Source organism: Colius striatus, chromosome 9 (assembly GCF_028858725.1).
Source record: "Colius striatus isolate bColStr4 chromosome 9, bColStr4.1.hap1, whole genome shotgun sequence".
Lineage (NCBI taxonomy): Eukaryota > Metazoa > Chordata > Aves > Coliiformes > Coliidae > Colius > Colius striatus.
The window spans coordinates 16,818,556-16,838,871 of record NC_084767.1 but is presented as its reverse complement, the minus strand read 5'-3'; positions in this window follow the sequence as shown (position 1 = coordinate 16,838,871).

Sequence of the window (20,316 nt, the reverse complement as noted above, 5' to 3'; positions counted from 1 at the left end):
GCACACAGGGAACAGGTTGCCTTATCTGCCTCTTGTGAGGCCAACCTTCTGCCCTGGGCGTAAGCTGATTCCATGTTGGGCATTAAGCAAAGCAGTTCATTCTCCTCTGCTATTCAAAACAGCCGCTTGCATGACTACATTTTTAATGCCAAGTGGCTGGGGAAAGTTCTGGGTTATTGTGGATAGAAAGTATTAAATCTAAGAGCCATGATTTATATTATTAAGTCAGAGGATGCAAAATTACATCCCATGATGATCTGCTCAATGGTTCCTGGTAGCTGCTGGAAAGCTTGGCGGATAGTCATGTAGTAATAACTGCTATTTCTTATTTTTAGTTATTAAATCTCATTGCTTCCCCAACATTAATTTTCCATGTAAGCAATAGCTATAGTTGCCAGAGGGATTTTATATAATTGCAGATGGTAGGAGACATAGTTGGTAATTGCAGAAATGCAGAGGGAGATGTCCAGGAGATGATCTTCTATTAAGATGTGGCTGTTGCTATGGAATACTTTGCTAACTGCTGTTCTGCATGAGAGTGCTATGATACATCATCTCAAATAAGAGGTTATTTTTAAAGCGGACCCATTTCTTTGCCTGCAAAAGCAAAATCAGATCACCTCTCTGAGGAATATTAATTAAAAATCTCCTGTGCTGGACAGCAGACATTACATTGAATATAGTTCACAAAGGAGTCAAGAGAATTAGAGTCCATCATAATATCAGGCAGCAATGAAATCCAGGGCTTTCACATCTATCTCATGAGATAAACCCTACTCTTTACATTAAACAAAACTTCTATTGCAGATACAAAGATCACCATCATAGCAAAGAAAAGCTTGCCAGAGGCCAGTGTGCACAGTCTAAACTGAACTTCATAAACTCATCTATATCAAAGAAACCGTTATTTCTGCTGTGTGTTTTGAAGTATGTTCTCTGTGTGGAGCGAGGGGTACACAGTGAAGAAATTATAGTGCTAGATGTTTGTGATGGACACAGAAGCACACATTGTGCCTGTGTGCTTGTGTTGGAAGTAGTGCTGGGTCACTCTGGGCTTTGCTCAGGGACCCAAAGAGTGCTGGGAATGCAGTAGCTGCCCAGCTGCTGCGTAACAACAGTTTTCATCTCTGTCCCTTTGGGAAATGTTACAAGGATAGGTTAAGAAAACAGTCATGAATTATAAATTTATTAATGCTGGTTCAACAATTGCCAAGTCACTACTGTTACTCTGTGACAGTGTTTCTTTAGCTCTTTGTGGAGCAGAGGTATGAAGAAAAGCTGTGTGTTGGGACAAGTGAAAAAAATTACTTTAGCAATAGACATGAATGACAAGTTCTGGTGCATGCGTTGCTCATCTTGAAAATCTACATGTTGGGAAGTGTCTGATGACTGGAGCACATCATGTTCTCATGGCATGAAGAAAGAAAAACTTTAAAATCAGGAAGAAACAAAGAAACACCTCCCTCTGTGGGAGTCACCTGTGTTGCACCCTGGGCCTCTGGGCGGCTGAGGCTCTTGCGGTGCTGCCTGCCTGCCCTCCTGGTGGGCCAGGACTCCTCAGCTACTCCTGCTAATTGCAGGTAGGTGTGTGGGCTGACAGCAAACAGATGCTGAGGATATGAACCAGAACTAATTATTTCTAACTAAACTCTTGGTTTCTTGAAAATTTCTCGGAACTTGTGGTTTTAAAGGGTTTACACTTTAATAAGAAACCCAGTGATTATTGATGGGTTTCACTTTTTTTCCCCCTAATGGTCTTCATAGTATAATTGTGAAGAATATGTGAAGAATTAAGAATAAGCAGGTGACTACAACATATATATCCTCTTTTTATTTTTTTTTTAATGTGGACAAATATTTCTTGTTGCTGTATTTATATAAAACTCTACAATTAATTCTGGGATATCTTATTCCATTCTACTTGCTTCTTGCTAATTCATCTGATGACATTTTTGTCCACTAAAAATGGCTAATGGAAAGCACTGGAGTGAGTAACAGTGAGAAATCTTCCAGGATATTTGTTTGGAAGTGCTTAGAAGGTCATTCTGAAGCTTGTAGATGAACCAGGCAAGCAGAATTAGTCTCAAGTGTCAGTTGACCTGTCCCACAATTTGAGCTATGGAAGGTATTCTCTGGGTGATTGTTGTAGCAAACATTTTCCAAACAGTTCCTACAATAGAAATATGATCACATAAACTGATTACTGAATAATAAATGAATACAAAATATGAAACAAGATAAAAATGTAAATCTTTCTATGTTCTATTTTGAGAAGAAAACAATCAGTGTTTGGTGACTTCCCGAGTGTACTGATTATTGTGAATAAGCCTCATAGCTTGGGAATGTGCCTCCTAAATTAATTTTTGACTTCCCTATATGCTATGCACTGAATTCTCAGCGGTTTCTGTCTCATTAATACCATGACATTTTTCTAAGGTCAGTTTTGAGAAAATAAGAGATGTGTAGTTTTATGCTAAATTACCCTTATCACACATGGAAACATTGACTAGCGCACAGCATTTCTCCAGAATATACCTCGTATTCCTAAATGGCTCAATAGATTGTTTTTCCACTGAAGTTGCTTTTTTAAGAGAAAAAAAAAAAAAAAGAGGAAACAGTCTTAATTTTATTTCAATAAATGATTTTGTAAAAACCTAGGCAGGCAGAAGTCCTAACAGAAGTAAATGTCAACTTTCTGCACCACTCCAATTCCCCTTGTCATCCTTGCAGCTGTTTTGTGTTCTGCATGTGTATGTGCAATTAGTTAAGGCCATTGTTTTACGATTATTTGAAATGTACCTGTGGAAACAGAATTTGGCAAACAAAGCAACATCTGGTCACTCAAACTGCTATCTCAAGCCTTCTTCATGAAATATATTCTCTTTTTTTTGTTTTGTTTTCCCACTAAGAGGACATTTGTTGCTTCTTCTCAGGGCCATTGACATTTCAGAATATTTCATTAATATTTCTGAATATTTTCAAACATGGTTAGTGATTTTGCAAATCAGACCTGTTAGACAGGTATCTATTAAACAGAGCTATAGAGGTCACTAATCGCTTTAGAAAGTCTTGTCTGGTATTTTTGTTAATGGAATGTGTCGTGAGATATTTCTTAAGCCCTCTGCCCCTGAAATGTGCAGATCTTTAAGCACCTTTACCGTCTATGTGAAGATATGATGCCATTAAGGAGCTCAGCCAGCAGGTGGAGTTTAAATTGCATTTCGACAGGAGAGCTTTAGACTCTTCATTAAGGCTTAGCTGGAGCTGTGCTACTGGTTATACCTCTTTCTGACAGTTCTGGAGTAAGGTTGAGTCGTTAAAGCTTCCATCAGCTGTCAGCCCATTTATATGTGGGCTGCATTGCTAGTGCAAAGATGGCACGTACAGTTTATTATCTTGCTCACATTGAATTTGGGGTAATATGGAGGAGTGCTAAACAATTGTCACTATACGTAAATTAATTTTTTAAAAGTCAGCTGTCAGTTTTATATATACTTGAACAGACATGAAGGGAGAAGGAGCACTCAGATGAACTGAATTCCCAATTTAAGCTTTTTTATTTTTTGCCATGATGGCAAAAAATAGGATTAGGGTAGGATTAAGGTAGGATTTGATGGCAATGCTTCACTAGAAGCTACATTAAGCACTGAAAGAGATGAGAGGGTCAAGAAATATCTGACAAAAATCATAATGCTGCATTGGTAGCAATGGGAGGTAGATGAGAGGAGGGTTTATTCCATCTGTCACTAAGCTTTATTATGAATCTAGTGCTGAACAACGGCCAAAGCAGGAGAAGCTAGAGCCGGCCAATCCTTCTGAGCAGGGTATGGCTATGGCTGGCATCTGTCTGGGAATGAAGCCAGGCTCCAAGGCTTATACCTCCATCTTAGGGATGAACTGTGTGGTCTGGCACCACTTTATCTTACACTATGAGTTCTGAATTAAGGTTAGAGACAAGACCTCATGCTGCTGTCATAAGGTGTTCTGTTCTGGAGACAGTTTCTGGTGTTTTCCAGAAATCAGTGTAAGAAGTGTGTTAAGACTATGAAGAAAAACAATGACGGAATTTGCTAATAGAAATGTAAGCAGTGTTGGCATCCAGGGAACTCCTTATGTCACGCTTTTTAGGGGAAAAAACCCAAAATAAAATGTTACACCATGCTGTGGTGATTTGAAGGGTGAAATTTTGCACCTTCCTGACAGGAATGGCTTGCAGAACCTCACAGAAGTGCCATCTGTAAAATCTAAAGTCATACTGGACATGAAAACCGACAGGATTATGTGAACAAGAAAGGGAAAGCCATCCAGGCGGGCAGATTAGGGCCTGCCAGGTTACCCTGACTTCCTTGGAGCTATTCAGGAGAAGAAAGTGAATTGGCAGCCACTGAGAACACATGGTGACACAACCCGATTGCTGCAGAGACAATGTGAATTACAGGCAGAACACTGAGGAAAAACATACACCCTGAAATTTCAGTTGTAGAAGCTATAGAAAAACTGCTGATTTAATTTAAATCAGGTCTGTTGCTGAACTGGTGACAGTAAACCTGTGACAAAGGTCTAAAAGGAGAGATGCGGAGCACTCCAAAAATCATGTTTAAAGCAGATGACACGGGCTGCAGAAAAACTGCTGCAAAATGTCCAGGCATTTGAAGGCACTGAAATGTGTTTCAGGTCCTTGTGTCTGAAAACACACTTGTGTATTCAAATCAGTTGGGCACCTGCCCAGCAGAATGCCTTAGAAGAGAGAAGGAAATAACGAGAGCTATTAAGTGAGCATCTCAAGGGACACAACAGCTAAGGAGCAGATGAACAAACTGCACAAGCCCCAAGTTACATTAAACAAAGCCCGAGCAAGAATTTACTACCAAACACCCTCAGTTCAGTGATTACATTTCACCTGGCAAAAAAAAAAGGAGAATTTTCTCCATACTAAGTGCCAAAAAGGGAAAGTTGGCAACTGATACTGGAGAAGGAGAACTGCTGTGGTCACGGAGGCTGTCATAAATAACACCGAGAAGCATTTCAGGAGGCAGGCCATCCCTGCCTGGGTGGTCTCAGGCAGCAAGCCCAGGTTTAGTCCTGTCATCTTGCTGGCTGCAAAAATCAAGAAGATTTTGCTTGCCACCTTAGAAAGCCTCCGTAATCTAAAGGCCTGGATGATGTCCTTTCTGCTGTAGTAGAAGATTGGCTTTGCTGATCTAAGGATCTGTTCCAGTCCCAGGTCTAGTGTTTCAGTTTCACATCATCACTCTCTCATAGCTCACCAGGAGGCAATGCTGAATCAGCAGCTCACTCCACAAAGACTTCTTAAAGAAAGCTATGAAAAGCAAAGAAAATATATGGTGTCTCACTCTTGAAATGATATGCTATAAACTGCCTTTCCAGCCTCCTGCTGCAATGCTTCATGCCTGATGTCAGCATACTTGTGTACCTCAGCGCTTCCAGTCCCAGCATTATTATACCTGCCAGTACAGAAAGGAGTTGCAAATATAAAGGAAGAAAAATGTGCAAAGGATGAAGGCTACAATTACCTACAAGCTATAAACCTCTCTAAACTACAAGTGAGAAATTCTGCCAAGATCAGGCTATTTTTTTTTTTTAATTAAATAAACTTTTCTCATATTATTTTTTTCTTCAGCTTCTAGATAGAATCTATCTGCCAGTGTATGGGGTATGAGATCAATGGGCTGCACCTGAAGTCAGATGGGATCCCACTAATAATGTGATGCTTGGATTCCCACATATTAACTGCAATATTTCCAGCACACTGATTTTTATTTCAGACATCAAAAGAAATGAACAGGCATTAAAAAAAAAGAAAAAAAGAGAAGAGGGAAGGAATTCAAAGTCAAAGATGGTGGTTTGCTATATAAGATAAAAGAAACGCTGGTGAGGTAACACATGATTTTACCTTTTGAGTTGCATCTGAACCTTTGTCAATCGATTCTGCCATGAATTCCTGTTTTATTCGGGTTTGCTTTATATTCTCTGTGATCTTGTCCTTTACTGCCAGCATACCAGCTGCTGAGAGAGAATTTACTATCAGAATACTGCAAAACTGGCTCTATTGTAATGTTTTTCAGTAGAGGTTCAAACTAAGATTGAAGATTTTACGTTTGCCAGAGGTAAGGGGTATTTGGAGGGTCACCTTGAGACTGTCACAAAGACTTCTAGAAGAGGCATTTCATATATGTGCTGAAAAACTGGCAAATTGCACTGAGGCTGGAGAGAGCAAGCCTTCACTTCATTAGTCAGTAAATTACAGCAGATGGTTTTAAAACAGCTTCATCGGCAGTGAGTTCTTGTTTTCTGCATAGGTCCATGCCATCACCTCAATCCAAAGACAAAGCAGACAGTGGGTGTTTTATTACTATCGGATCTTTGCCAACTTCTCTAAGTGAGGGGGAATGAGGAGAGAGAAATGTAAGACGGGGAACTGGCCATAGGAGAGGATTACAGAAGATCATCACCTTTGGTTTCTAGGAAACTCATGGGTTTTTGTTAAAGGGCTCTTGCTCCTGTATCATGTGGCTTTAAGCATGCAGAAGCTCATCACCAAGGGCTATTGCTTTTTTTAGGTTATCCTCCTCAACGTGTGTTTGTGAAATGTTCCCCTCCTGCTGCAGAGCTGTGTTTTTTACTGTTGCTGCTGCATCCATGTGTGCTGTGCCTTTGCAGATGGCTGTGCTGTAGTTGCTGCGATACAAATGCAGCTCTGCTTTGCAATGCTCCTTTCTCTAAATCTGGGAAAGAGCTCAATGGCCATGAAAAGTAGTTTTCAAAAGGCAAGGGAAACCCCTCAACTTTGCTTTCTGACTGGGTTAAATACTGAAGTTAAAATGAGGAGCTTGTGATCAATTTGCAGTGTGTAAGAATTGCTGTTAACGGTATAGAAGAGCGGACTACAGCATGAGAAGGACACATGTAACATTCCAGCTGGGATGAACAGGTTTAAATTATTTGGGCTGCAAGAGGATTCATCAGAAGAGAATTTGGTGATTTTATTGAATAAAGACTTCTGTCAGATACATGTTCTGAAGATGTGTGTTTTGTCATTAGGCAATACTTGCAATGTATTGCATGAGGTATTGTAATTTTGCTTTGTATTGTGTAAAACATGCTGGAGTACTACATTCTCCCTGGCTCCCAGACTCACATTATCCAGATAGCATTAGCTGGGCTATATCTGTTCCTCTAGAAGGCACACAGGAGACGTGACCATATTAAAACACTTAAGCATACAGCCCCAATGACCATATTTTAGTAATCAGACAAGCTAACAGCTATTAAAACAGAGTTAATGTAATTAAACAAAAAAAAAATCAGTGTTAAAATAATATAGAAGCTTGCAGTGACTATAGCAAAATGTGAATACAACCTCTGCACAGGGATGTGATGTAGTGTGATTGTGTCTAGGACTTAGTCTGTACTTTCAGAAAGAAATAAATTCTGAATGTAGCTGCAGAGCTGCCAGGGAAATTGGAATGAAGGGATGCTGGAACAGTTTCCACAGAGTCTGGCAAGAAATAGTAAGAGGGTAAGAGAAATTACGAATAAGTCCAATATTTTACTGGAAGTTTAAGGGTTCAGAAGGGAGAGAGTGTCATAACAGAAGGTCACATCCCATGCACAGACAGCATGACAGGAGGTCCCTGGTTTTCTTGAGAGCTTGAAACAGCTGTGTTCTGTTCAGCTATTTCTCTTTTTTTTCTGCACGAGCACCAAATCCAGAGGCCTCTCTGTAGGAGGTTTCGAGTTTCATCCCTTTCACAGTCTGATTGATGCCCATATATGAAAATTATTAGGACTATGAGCTGACTCTGTCCACATCCAGCTGGTGAGTAACAGAGGTGAGATCTTTATTTCTGGGAAATATCAGCCTTTCCTCATGTGCCAACTCAATTACAGCCTGTGCATCTAATGTTTTCATCAAAGAGGTTCAGATACGAGACAGAGCTAGTGCCTTTGGTATCCCAGGAACATTCATGGGTTTAGGCAGATGATAGTAAGATAATGCACGTGCAGCAAAGATTTTCATTTAAGTATCAGGAAAATACAGGAACAAACTGATTTGTTAAAGAAGCAAATTTAATCCAAGTCTTCTCTTTGTAAACCTCTCATCAGTTCTGTTGTTGAGAATGATGGTCTAAAGCAAGTCTTTCTCTGATGCCAGGAGGGAAACCAAACTGCATTTTCCTTATGGGAGTCATCTCAGTTGTGAATCTGTGAAGACATGTTGCAGTTCCACCCTTTGAGAAGCAATGGTTTCAAGACACAGCCTTTTGTTTCACTGTGGGTTGACAGCCTTGCCACACTTTTTTATGTTTTTCCAATTTGGACTCAAGAAGACTAAAGTAACCCAAAATAAATCTGGAGAGCAGGAACATTGTTTCCCCCCCCCTTTTTTTTTTTTTTTGTTTTAGTTGGGTATTTTTTTGGCTCATTCCCTCTTAGGAGCATTTATCATGTTCTGTAGAAAATGGAAGTTGTTTCAGAGAGCTAACATTGCTTCTTCAAACAATGAAAGGCGTTTTTGTGGCAAGCCTGTACCACTGTGCTGAGCTCTAATACACAGCAATTAGCTGCCCTTGAATGGCATCTGAGCATTAGCAGGAGACTTACTTTAGGATGTATTTCTTCCGATCAAATCTGACCCCCCAAAGCAACTATTAAAAAACTTGAACCTAAAACATGCCAAAGTTTACAATAAGTAACGGAAACAACTGAAAAGCAAAGTAGAGCAACGTGAAGATTTCCTCTGTGTGACTGCAAATTAATGCTCCAGCATCCTGGTGATTGACCAGATGTGCTGTTCAAGTGGTGGATCTTCACAGTGTGACTCCAGATTTTGAACACATCGAAGTCTAAAGCTGTTGTACAAATAGCAATAAAACCAACTTACTTTGTTTGGTGTGGTCTCATTTTCAGATTGACAGCAAAGAGAATAAACGAAGAGTAGAAGATAGGTTTTAAATTGTCTTTCATTAGTCTAAATTGCCTTCAAATACCTAAGCCAGCAGCTATACTAGTTGGAAATACATGGCATTGAGTAGTCCAATGCGGTGAACTGGAACAACTCCACCAGAATGATGCCACTGCACCCTTTGACACTAGAAGACAACATGCTCATGGTATTTTACCCCAGTGACACATTGAAGGTTGCAAGCCAGCCATGTTAAGGAGGTGCTCTGTGTTCAACGTGGTGCAGACTGCATATACTCCAGCCTTCACTTTCCAGGTATGCCCTACAAATGCTGCAGATTTGGTTCCCATTCAGCCACAGCTGAGTCCATCACTGTGGTACAGAGGCACCAGCAGTGATGTACTTTAGCTGGTAGACAGCGGTTCTAGGAGAAGAAAATTACAGCTGTGATTTTTATTATCGCTGTGCCACAACCTCTTTTCCTATGATTCATACTGCCTTAAAAGAGTAGTTTTCTTTACTATTTAACCTTTCTCAATATTGCTGCCTAAACCAAATTTATGTCTAGGATAAAGCTATGTCCTCTTTTTATTGAATCCAGGTACTTTTCATAATGAAACTAAGGTCATGTGATCTTTGATTGTGGTACTTTGAATTCTTTATTGAAAATGTATATTATATGTTTTTATGACATTAATTAAAGGTCTCAAACTAAATGTCAACATAAAAAATAATTAATGTCTCTGTTTGACTATTATCTCTTCAGATTTGGTTTGTGTTCAGAGAGCTGGAAACTCGTCTGACCCATATAGATTTAGATATTTGGGAGCACTGCCTCATGGCAAAATTTAGGACTGAGGAGAGAGGGCTCATTTCTTGAGTATGGCACTGTATTTTTTTTTATTTGCTTGCAAGTTCCTTGGGTAAATTGCATTCTCATCTATACAGGATGTAATTCCACCTTCATCACCAGAGAGTATCTGAGTGCCTTCCAGCTAAGCATTATGTGATCCAGCTAACATCTGCCATGCTCATTCTTTCTTTCATCCTTACCCAAGCGTGTGCATGTTTTGTTGTTGGGTTTAGGTCTACATGCTGCCATGTGTCAGTGTTACTAAAAGTCATATGTGCATCAAACACTCTTCTAAATAACTTGCATATTGATCCTGCAAGACCCCTCTGGTTTATGGCCTGAGATTCAGAAAACTGAAACAGGGATACGAAGCTATTATAATCTTGCAAGACAGAAATAATTATAAAATCCATCAGGATTTAATTATCTTTAAGTATATTTTTATGTTATTCCAGAATCTTGGAGATCTTTAGCTATTTGTACTAGAAGCTGTACAGTCTGTACTTTCAGATAATTTACAATCTAATTATAAGACAACAGATCTTGTCTTTTGATACGTTAAACCATCCTATTATAGAAAAAGGATGCCATTACCTACTAAATCCCATAGAAAAGTTCTGAATGCCAACAGGACTAGGTTTCTGTTAAGTCTTATGAGTAATTCCTTTATGGGTATTATTATTTGCACTGTTATTATTATTCTTCAAAATAATAATGTGCTGTACACACACACAGAACTATACTCAAAAGGTGTTTAAAAACTCTTTCTGGTACACAGCAGGGAGTTCAAGTGCTGTTCAGATTCCAGTTCAAGCCCTGGTTAGAGCTTCATGAAAGAAACCATCTGATGAAGTATTTGCAGTGTAATATGGAAGTACTTGAAAGACAAGTCCAGTGTTAGAGGACAATTGACATTTATTGACTTCCTGCACCATCTAGTGGGGATTAAAATTAATTGCTCTCATTTTATGAAGACGAAGCTTTTCAGGATGCCAGTGGCTTCCTCCGCTGAGCACTGGAGGATCCAGTTCTCATCATCCTTTGCCCAGTGGGACCTGGCTTCATTGGGATCATCAGTGCCACCCAAGACAGCATATAACTTACTGGAACACATTGCATCCAGCAACACACAGGAGTCAATCCACCTGAGTTAAGACCAAGGGGACCATTGGGAAGGGCAGACTTCAAGGAGCAATACTGGTGTGTCATTGAGCCGTGGGCATATACAGGACCTCGGAGTCAGGCAGGTCTCCTGCCCATGGGAAGGAAGAAAAGAGTGGAATGAAGACCTAGAGAAAATAGTTGCAAACTGTTCTGATAAGTCTCACACTGTATTTGGGGCATTGGGATGAATTTTAAGTGGTCTGAGTGGGATTCTTCCCTCTCACCCAGGACCTGGTGGGAGTTACCATTCTGAGATTGTCCTGAGTGACTAGAAGGTAGGAGTAGCATTTTTCATCAGACATGTTTTTCAGTTTGCTCAGCACACTACAGAGTAGGAGCCAAGGTCTGATCCTGCAGGTAGAAGCAAAAATCACTGCTACAACCTTAATATAAGGCATTTCTTTGAACATAATTTACTTAATTATCAGTGAACAGGATGACATTAAGTGATTACACTTGTAATTTTCTGTTCAGCAAACAGCAGCCAGCTTTTATCTGTTGCTGGGCAACACAGATATGCTTTGAAATTTAGTTAAAGTATTGAGTTATAAACATTTTAAATAGACATGATATCACTACAGAGGCAACCCTAATTGCTATAAACAGCCAGGGAGCTAGAAAATCCCATGTACAGAATATAGTTCATGAATTAAAAAATTTCACAGGCTAACTGAAAGGGAGGAATATACAGAAAAGCTTGAAGAAGGGGAGAGGGATCTTCTCCCCTGAGAAAGAGCGCTAATTATTTTTTGTTTGTGATTGTGTGTGTTATTTCTGGTGCAGTCCTGTTCAGTCATTATCCACCCTTTCCTAGAGTTTCTTTTTTGAACGTGGTCATGGACATGTATGTCTATCATTATAACAGTAATGAAGAGCCCAGTCTGCCTGGGAAATCATGTCAAAGGCTAGAAATTAGTCTGTGGAAAATGTTGACTGATGTTCTCCTCTTCAAAACCAAGGCTTATTTTGACCTGTTATTTTGGCAGGCTTTGGTCTGAGGAATATGGACCAAGTGGATTTGAAATGCTACCCTTGATGTTTGACAGCTATCCTTTGGCTTCCCTTGGACAAAGTCCGAGAGTTAGTTGACCCATGAGGAGTTGGGTCCTACAGAGGCACCTGCTCGCGATCTTTCTCCTCCTTCAGAAAGTCCCAGCAGTATAAATGAGGTGTGATCGTGACATGGACTCTGGGAGCCTTTCCTGGCTTGGGCCAGCTTTGTAGTAGGACAGAAATCAGAATGGATAAAAACCTGACCGTGATGTCTGCTTTGTTTTCTCCTTCTTAGTGCAGGATTCCAGTTTTCCAACATGAATTTCACCCTGGCAGAACATCACTCAGTTGTTGCTGTCACATCCCATGCTGTTTCCTAGCTTGCAATGGCAGAATTTCCTGTGCCTTTGTTGTTTGTTTGATTTTTTCCTTTTTACTTGGTTTGACGCTGCCTGTCACTGCAGGCACTGACACCTGCTTTGATGCTTAGGGTTTAGAAAGATCTCAGTTGCCTTTCACTGATCTTGTGAGAGGCAACTGGTGCATAAAGTTTGTTATGGAACCACTGAAAACAGACATTCCAGCTGCCATGCTGTTTCTCTTCAAACACAAACAATATCACTGTTTTAAAGTAGTGTTTTCTTTAAAAAGCCCACACTGCAACATATCAGAGTGAATTTCTCTCTTAAAGATACTACTGCATTCATGTAGATAACCACAACATTTTTCAGCTCAAAGTGATTATAAAGCTGATTGAGAAAGTCATACTTCTCCTCTCCTCCAGGAGGTGAAGGGCTTCCCACCACAGAAGTGTGCTGTTACGTTTCTCAGTGGTTGGGATGCTGGAGCTGCAATCCACATTGTTGAAATGCATATCTCACAGGTCCTCTCAATAAAAGCTTACAACGCCTTTACTGGGGAGGTCTCACTCATTTGGTACTGACAGTTGTCTGCCAACACAACTCATGTGGCTGTTCCCTGCCTAGTGAAGACAGCCAGCTTCCTGGGCTTAATTGTCTTTGAGTGTGTCAGGAAGCTGCCTAGCAAAGCATCTTCTTAGGATAAACAATCTAGTTTTCATAGACATTTGTGAATATTCATATTTAGATTTACTGAAAAGAATGTCAGCCATTTTGGGTGACTCTTCTATTTAATTATCTTTTTTTTCCCTCTTCAGCGCTTTTTTTGGTAGTTTTTGCCAAAACATCCTTATACTGTGTGTGTTGTTTTGACAGATCTGGCAGAATTGCAAAGACAAATGAGTGCAGATGCCTGCTGAGCATGTAAGAAATTGAAACTCCATGACTAACCCTTTCAAAAATCTGGCTTTAAAGGCTTGAGGTTATTTATTTATTTATTTATTCAATCCAGGTGATGAGAGGTTGAAAGTGCTGGTTTGAAATGCCTTCCTTTGCCTTTCCCCAGACAGCTCTTCCTGCATGCCTCAGCCCTGATCACCTTTTCTGATTGACATCTGAACTTCTTTGACAAGTAATGTCACACGACTTGTGCCAAACTGAGAGATATTTTTGATGCTAAGACTATTGACCACAAGGAGGAGTGACAAAGTCCATCTCTAAGCATGATCCCAGTAAGCACTATAACGACTTCCTAACCCCCAAATAAGTAAAGATAAGAAATCCCAAACCTGCTCTGTTTATTTTTCGTGTTTGAACTTGGGAGATTTCTTGGCATTTTTGATGCTCATTGTTTTCCACAGTAAGACTGTTGGTGTAGCCTCGATGGATCTGTCCAGCTGACACCTACAGATGTTGCCTTCTTTGCTTCTCTTTTTGATTCTGATCAGAATCACAGGAAAAAAAAATAGACAGCCATTCTGGAACTTAGATGGGTGTTAATAACTAATGGGACCCCAACAAATTGCCTGAAATACAAAGGTGGGTCAGATGAATGGTTTGTATAAAAGTAACTCCCGGTGAACCATCAGGTGGGAATTAAAATTTAATTTAGAATGTACTATCACTGCTGCGGTGGTGGTGGTGGTGATTTACTTGATTGACTGCTGGTTTCTTTCACCTTTTCAAGCCTTAGGTTTTTACTATCTGAGGAAATTAAGGCTGAATTGCAGCAGGAAATTCCTTGTACCCAGGTGTTTCTGGTTATCCGACGAATAACTTGGCTGGTGGGGAGGCAAGGATTAGGATGGGATGGTTTGGAATCTAAATGATTCGCATTGCTTAGTACCACACATTGACATTCTGGCAGACCCTGTATTTGTTCTCAGTGAAGGATGGGAAAATCCTACTGAGCTAAGTAACAGGTCCAGCAAGCAGTGATAATTTCATTGTTCTTTTTCAACAGTTAGGGTGAAAAGCTAGTTTTATTGGGTTGTCCTGATTTAATGGACTGAATTTAAAAAACACTCTTGAATTCTGTTGGGTTGTGATTTGAGTTGCCTTAATAATGCAGCTGCATACTCTGCTGCTCCTGTTCTGCAGCCTGACTTGTGCTAATTATGCTTCTTAGATGAAGCATGAAAGACCCAGCCTCTGTTCCCCTGGCTTTCTGAGAGATGGATCAGGCTGGAAGGCCTCCAAATGACTGAGGTGCTCTTTTGTGAATGAACACAATGAAAATTGGTGCTGAATCCAGTGACTGATGATCTCATGCTGGACCTAGGTGGTGGTGGTAGAATTCATAATTTAACTAAGTAGGTAAAGAGAGAAACAAATACACCTGGATGAAAGTAGTGCTTTCTCACCTTAAAATTCATGGCGTGATGGATATGCCTTGCTGTGGCAAGAGAGAATACACACTAACTTCCCTTCCCTGCAAGGCTCTGGGGATGCCACTGCTCCAGTGTCATGGTGATGCAATGAATCTGCTTCATTAGCTGGCTCTGTGGCTGCTGTGACCTCTGGGTGCCTGTGCTTTGTGTGGTATGCAAGAGTTACCCAAACACAGGCTTTGCCTTCTGCCTTGGGCTCCAGGGCTCTCTGAATTATAAGACCTTGGTCAAGAGATCCCTCATCAAGAGTGACAGAGTCAGGAACAGACCTCCCAGAGCCTCAACACACTTCTCAAAACATAAATTGTGTTCCATTCCTGCTTCAGTTGCTCATGAGAAATAAAGAGATTACAAGAGACTGAAATGTCCTTTCCTTTGCCCAGAGCTCAGGAAACCATCTTTTATTTGCTGCAGTGAATCCAAACAGTTGAATGTGTGAGACTGCAGTGGATGTCCAAGCTGACAGCCTGGCCTGTAAAAGAAACAGAGGGAGCGAGCAAGAGAGAGAATTATTTCCACAAGCCTTCAAAGCTCTAATTCCTACAAACCCCTGGGCTTGGTTGCATTGTCAAAACTAAGTGGATGGAAACGGGATCATTTCCCTTAAGCAGTCATTAAGGAAAACGACCTCAGATTATCCAGGGTTTCAGGTACAGCTACAGCAGCCTAATGGAATGATAACCAGTTACATCTTTCTGGACTGTACCAACAGAAACGACCTGACTTTTGTAAAACACCAAGAGTATCAGTTCTCCTCCCCAGTGCCACAAACTGCAGAAGAAATAGCCCCAGAATCATGTTATGCAAACTGCCTTTGCTGCCAAATGGGAATGTAATTTGCAGACGTGTGTCAGCAAAGAAAGTCCTTCCCTATAGGAGGAGACATTCAAGCAGCCACATGGAAATACTTTAATTTCAGCATTAACCATCAGAGGAGATGGCTGTTACAGATCATGGGAGTCAGGTAATTTAGTTCTGAACTTACAATATGTGCAATGCCAAGAAATATTAGGGGATGTGGAAAGTTTAATGCAGTCCTGCACCATCACTGCTGCAGAGTCAGGAGAGGAACTGCAGCAAAACTCTTATCAAGCTGATTGATACCTTCACTGGAGCCACAGCACAATATTAAAAATGGGAACTGACTGAAAAACCTGCTCTCCCTGCTGTTTGTCTCTTAGTCATTAGGCATAAAATGACTCTGGATGTTGCTGCCTTTTCCATCGTGTGATTTTGACCATCAGCAACCTGCATCTTCCAGGGAGTGGAAGGATGGAGCTGATGCCCCCTTCTAGCCTTCAGCCCTCCCCCTGTCACACCAATATTTCTACCCCCAAACCTATGAATCCAAATAGCTCCAGGGTAGGTGGATTTTTCCACCCTGTTCAGAGTCTAATTTCTCTTTCAAACTAGTACCATATATCTTTCCCCACCTCCCACTTGTCACTTTATGGTTTGCTGGATCTGTTTCCTTTAATGTTTGAAAATATACAGTTAAAATCACCTTAAAAACTTACTAATATGCCTTTTTATTTGAAAGGCTTATTTCCCTGAAAGGCTTTCCCAGTCTTATATGAGGGCATGCTCTCCAATATTAAACATTTTTTCAAAAAGTGGGTGCACATCTGTTTGATATTTAACTCAAAACAAATGGTAAGAGTGGAGAACATGAGCAAAATTACGCTTTAGATAGCTCTAAAAGGTCATTTTTGCTTTAAACTACAAAGGATGAATAGGGGCATATGACACACATAATAAAGGCAGAGATAGGTTTAAAATGCCCTCAAGCTATGCTGAGGTCAGCTGCTAGCTTACAAGAAAAGACACATTTTGCACTGTTTTTTTTTTGCCACCCGAAAGTGTGGAGTAGCAAGCTGGGATCTATGTGCAAGGAAGGTCACTTGATCTCACCCATCACATTTTTTCTCTATCCATTTCCTAAGGGGTACTGAACCCTTAAGCCTAATAATTAAATAATTGGCCTCAAACTATCCCCTCTTTTTTCCTGGCTGAAAATTGGAGAAGGGTTTTCCTTGTCTTGCTGAAGAAGCCGTTGCTTGTGCCTTGCCATATGATGAGAAATTTCTCACTGTCAGACATCTAGATGATCGGTGAAAAATAGATGTGCTCCTTTCTGGTGTGGATGGTAGAATTTCTGCCAGAGATGCTGAAAACAAGCAAAACGTGATCTCCCCTACGGCACTGCCAGCACAGCAGTGTTGGGCTGAATAACTGGGTTTTGCTTCTTGGTTGCACATTTGGCCTGCACTGGGCGTTTTGGTCAGGGCTTAGTTTGAAAACTGCCAAGCATTCCCTGTGAATTTTTAGGGGAAATGAAGTGGGGAGTGGGCCATTTCTCATTTAGAGCTGGCATGGAACCAAACCAATGGGAGTAGATGAGATTTCCAATAAAAGCTTCCTGAGAGGCAAAGGAGTGTAGAGACAAGACGCTGGTTGTAATCTTTCCCTAGCCATCTGCTCCAGAAGCACTGGAAATGCAGGGCAGGGTATGACTAGCACCTTGTCAATAAAAACTAGATGGAAACATCGGCTCAAATTTGCTCATCAGGTGGCTTTTGCATCTGCCAGAACATCTTTTCTGCTATTAGAGACAGATTAGTGAAGAAATATGGAACAAGAAGGTCAAAACCTTACAGGGAGCTCCATCCCTCTAAGGCTTACTTGAAGCCTTGTACTCATTTCTGTACTAAAGGGGCAAAATTTGAGTCTTACTGTTTCTTTGCAAAGTAATGCAGCTTTTCAGCTGATTTCCCCCTTCTTCCCTCCAAAACATAAGTAAGATCTTTATCCTGGCAGAATATCAAGGAGTATTTCTAAATTTTAGACATGAAATATGCTTGCACATTTAAAACATTTGGAGCAGAAACTCAATGTATTTCTGAATATTCCTGAGCTTTGTACTCCAATCTGCAATCACTAGAAAACAAATTGTCCGTAGCTCCATCCCGTAACACGTAGGTTATTAATGGGAACCAGGTATCCCCCTTCAAAGGAACAGGAACATCAAGAATCATATCTGTTTCTCATGTTCTAGAAAGCATTTCGCAGCTTTAATGATTATTCAAAGGGGGGGGGGAAGCTGAATAATAAATTCAGGAGCTTGCTTGGTTACTGAGAGGGACAAACATATCCTCTGGCTGAAATGCCTCTTATTAAAGCCCAATACACTGCTCTTTATCATACCAGGCTCACAGGCTTCCAGCTGCCAACATGAGGGCACGCTGGCAAACAGCCGACCCAGCTGCCGTGGTTACAGTACCATTGTAAACTTTATTTTTTATGCCCAGCATGTATTGAGAGTGAACCCTTTGTTCCATATGGCTTCCATACAGTGACACTGCATCCTGTGTAGGAGAGGTCAAGGAGTGGATTATCAGCAAGTGTTTCAAGTCAAGAATGAAGGGAGCTGGCAGGGCGAATCTGCACAAAGCCTGTTCTGTGCTTCTCATTGGTGCAGTGACCTCTGGGTTTCGGTGCCTGTGTGTTCCCCCCTTCTGCCTTCATGTGCCGAGCACAGCACTGGCTAACATGTTAGCACAGAATTTCCCTGGAAGATTTTTAGAGGCAAAAAGAGAACAAAAGTAACCCTGAAAGCCTGGCTGAAACGTTTAGTTACAAGCAGGGAGGCCAGGAGCAGTGAGGGAGTATCTCAGGGAACAGTGTATTTCTCTCTCCATCTCCATCCCCATGCCACTGTCCTGCTGCCCAGCACCCTTGAAGTCAGGCATCAAGCTGCAGTTGCTGAATACTCCCACGAATATATTAACCCTGCTGTGATTAACAGTGAGGAGAGGGAAAGGCTTGTAATCTTCTGTGATGCTTTTCATCATCCTGCTCTCCTCAGAGCATCCTTGATTCTTGGGGTGGCATTAGGAGAGACCTCTGGTCTGTGAGGAGAGCTTGGCACATCGCCCTGCCTCTCATGCTGCAGGTCCAAGCCCCAGCAGGATGTCACAGCAGGAAGAGCATTTGTGGACAGGTAGGCAGGTTCACCCCCATCAGCCACAGCTCTGCTTCTCTCCTTGCCCCAGGCACAGCCAGGGACTAGGGTGAGCATCAGCCAAGAGTGCTCTGGTTTCTCTTTCCAGCCCAGCACTGCCGAGATCTTTCTCTGGATCCTGAGAACAGGCAGCAGGTCCTGACCCTGCTCGGGTTCTACTGAAAATAATGCTCCCCGAGAAAAATCACTATACATAGTTTAGGATCTGTTTCTCCCTGAGTTAGAACAGTTTGAACGTGAAATGAAGAGTGGGTTCCTCTGTTCTCTGCTCCATGCTTGAGAGGAAAGTTTGCAGAGCACAAACTTGGGGATTGTGGGAGAGAGGGGAGTTCCTGGGGCCACTGAGCTGCCAGCTCCTGCCTGCACATCCCACACCCACTGTCCCCACTGCCCCTTTCTGCTGCCTCAGACAACAGCTTGGATTTCTTTTCCAATCACCAAAATGTTTCTTTTGTCTGTCAGGGCATTACAGCAGACATTGGTAGGTATGCAAAATTAATAACTGCAATTTTAATAACTCATGACCTGTAAGACCCTGAGCAATTACAAACCTCACAGGGTTATTACTGACCAAGTAAAAATTATATTCCTTTTAAACATTCCTCATATAATATCCCCACTGCAGTCAGCATTTCAAGAAAAAACAGTGTTACCAGTGCTGTTTCTCTGGTACCTAATGAGTTAGCTTTGGCTGGGGATCAGGAGCTTTTGGCGGCTGTAGTTTATATTGACCACTCAAAGGCTTTAGATATTCTGGACTGTACCTTGTTGTTTAATGATCTAAAGTTAAACTGGGGCTGAGGGGGAGTGTAGTCAGCTGGCTACAGTAATGCTGGAGAAAGTATACTGAAAGTCTGCGCTCAGCCCTCTTTTGCAGGAGTAATGCAGGTGTCAGGGGGTCCTGGACTGAAGCAAGGTTGGAGACAGGGCTCTGTCTCCAGCAGTGACAGCAGCCAAAGGGCAAGGACCAAGCCTCTGGCATGAACCAGGGCCATGGATGCTTCAGGGATGCTTGCACAGCACTGCATGGTGAGACCTTCCCTCTTCACCCTTGCAGCATCTGCCAACGGGGAAAATTGATTCTCTTTCAGTCTGAAGTTTGTAAAAAAGTGTTTAAAAAGACACCTCACCTCACGAGTGGGAGCCTGGGAGGGACAGGCAAGGAGGGACTGTTGCACCCCTTCTGATTTACTGTCTGTGCCTAGGTGTGGAGGCTGGTAGCTCCTTTCAAAGGAGAGATTTCAGTTTGGGAACAGTCTGGAGAACAATGATCCTGAGAGTTTGGAGTATGTAATTGCTGTCATAAAAAAAGAGAGGCTAAACAGAATGGGTAAAACTGGGGGACAAATCAAGTGGGGAGTGGTTAGTTGCTTTTGTCATAAGACAAAAGGAGGGAGCACCCAGTGGAATCACAGGGCAATAGCTGCTGAACAAACAAAAGTACTACTAATCCTGGAAGCAGTCCTGCAGCTCAGCTAGTCAACGTGAAACACAGTGGCCTGGGCTTGAACTGCAGGGCAGGGAGCCTTTACATGACAACTTGCTGAAACCAGGAGAAGATACTGGGGAAGCACCGCACGTCCTCTACCTCATTTTTTTATTCAAGCTTG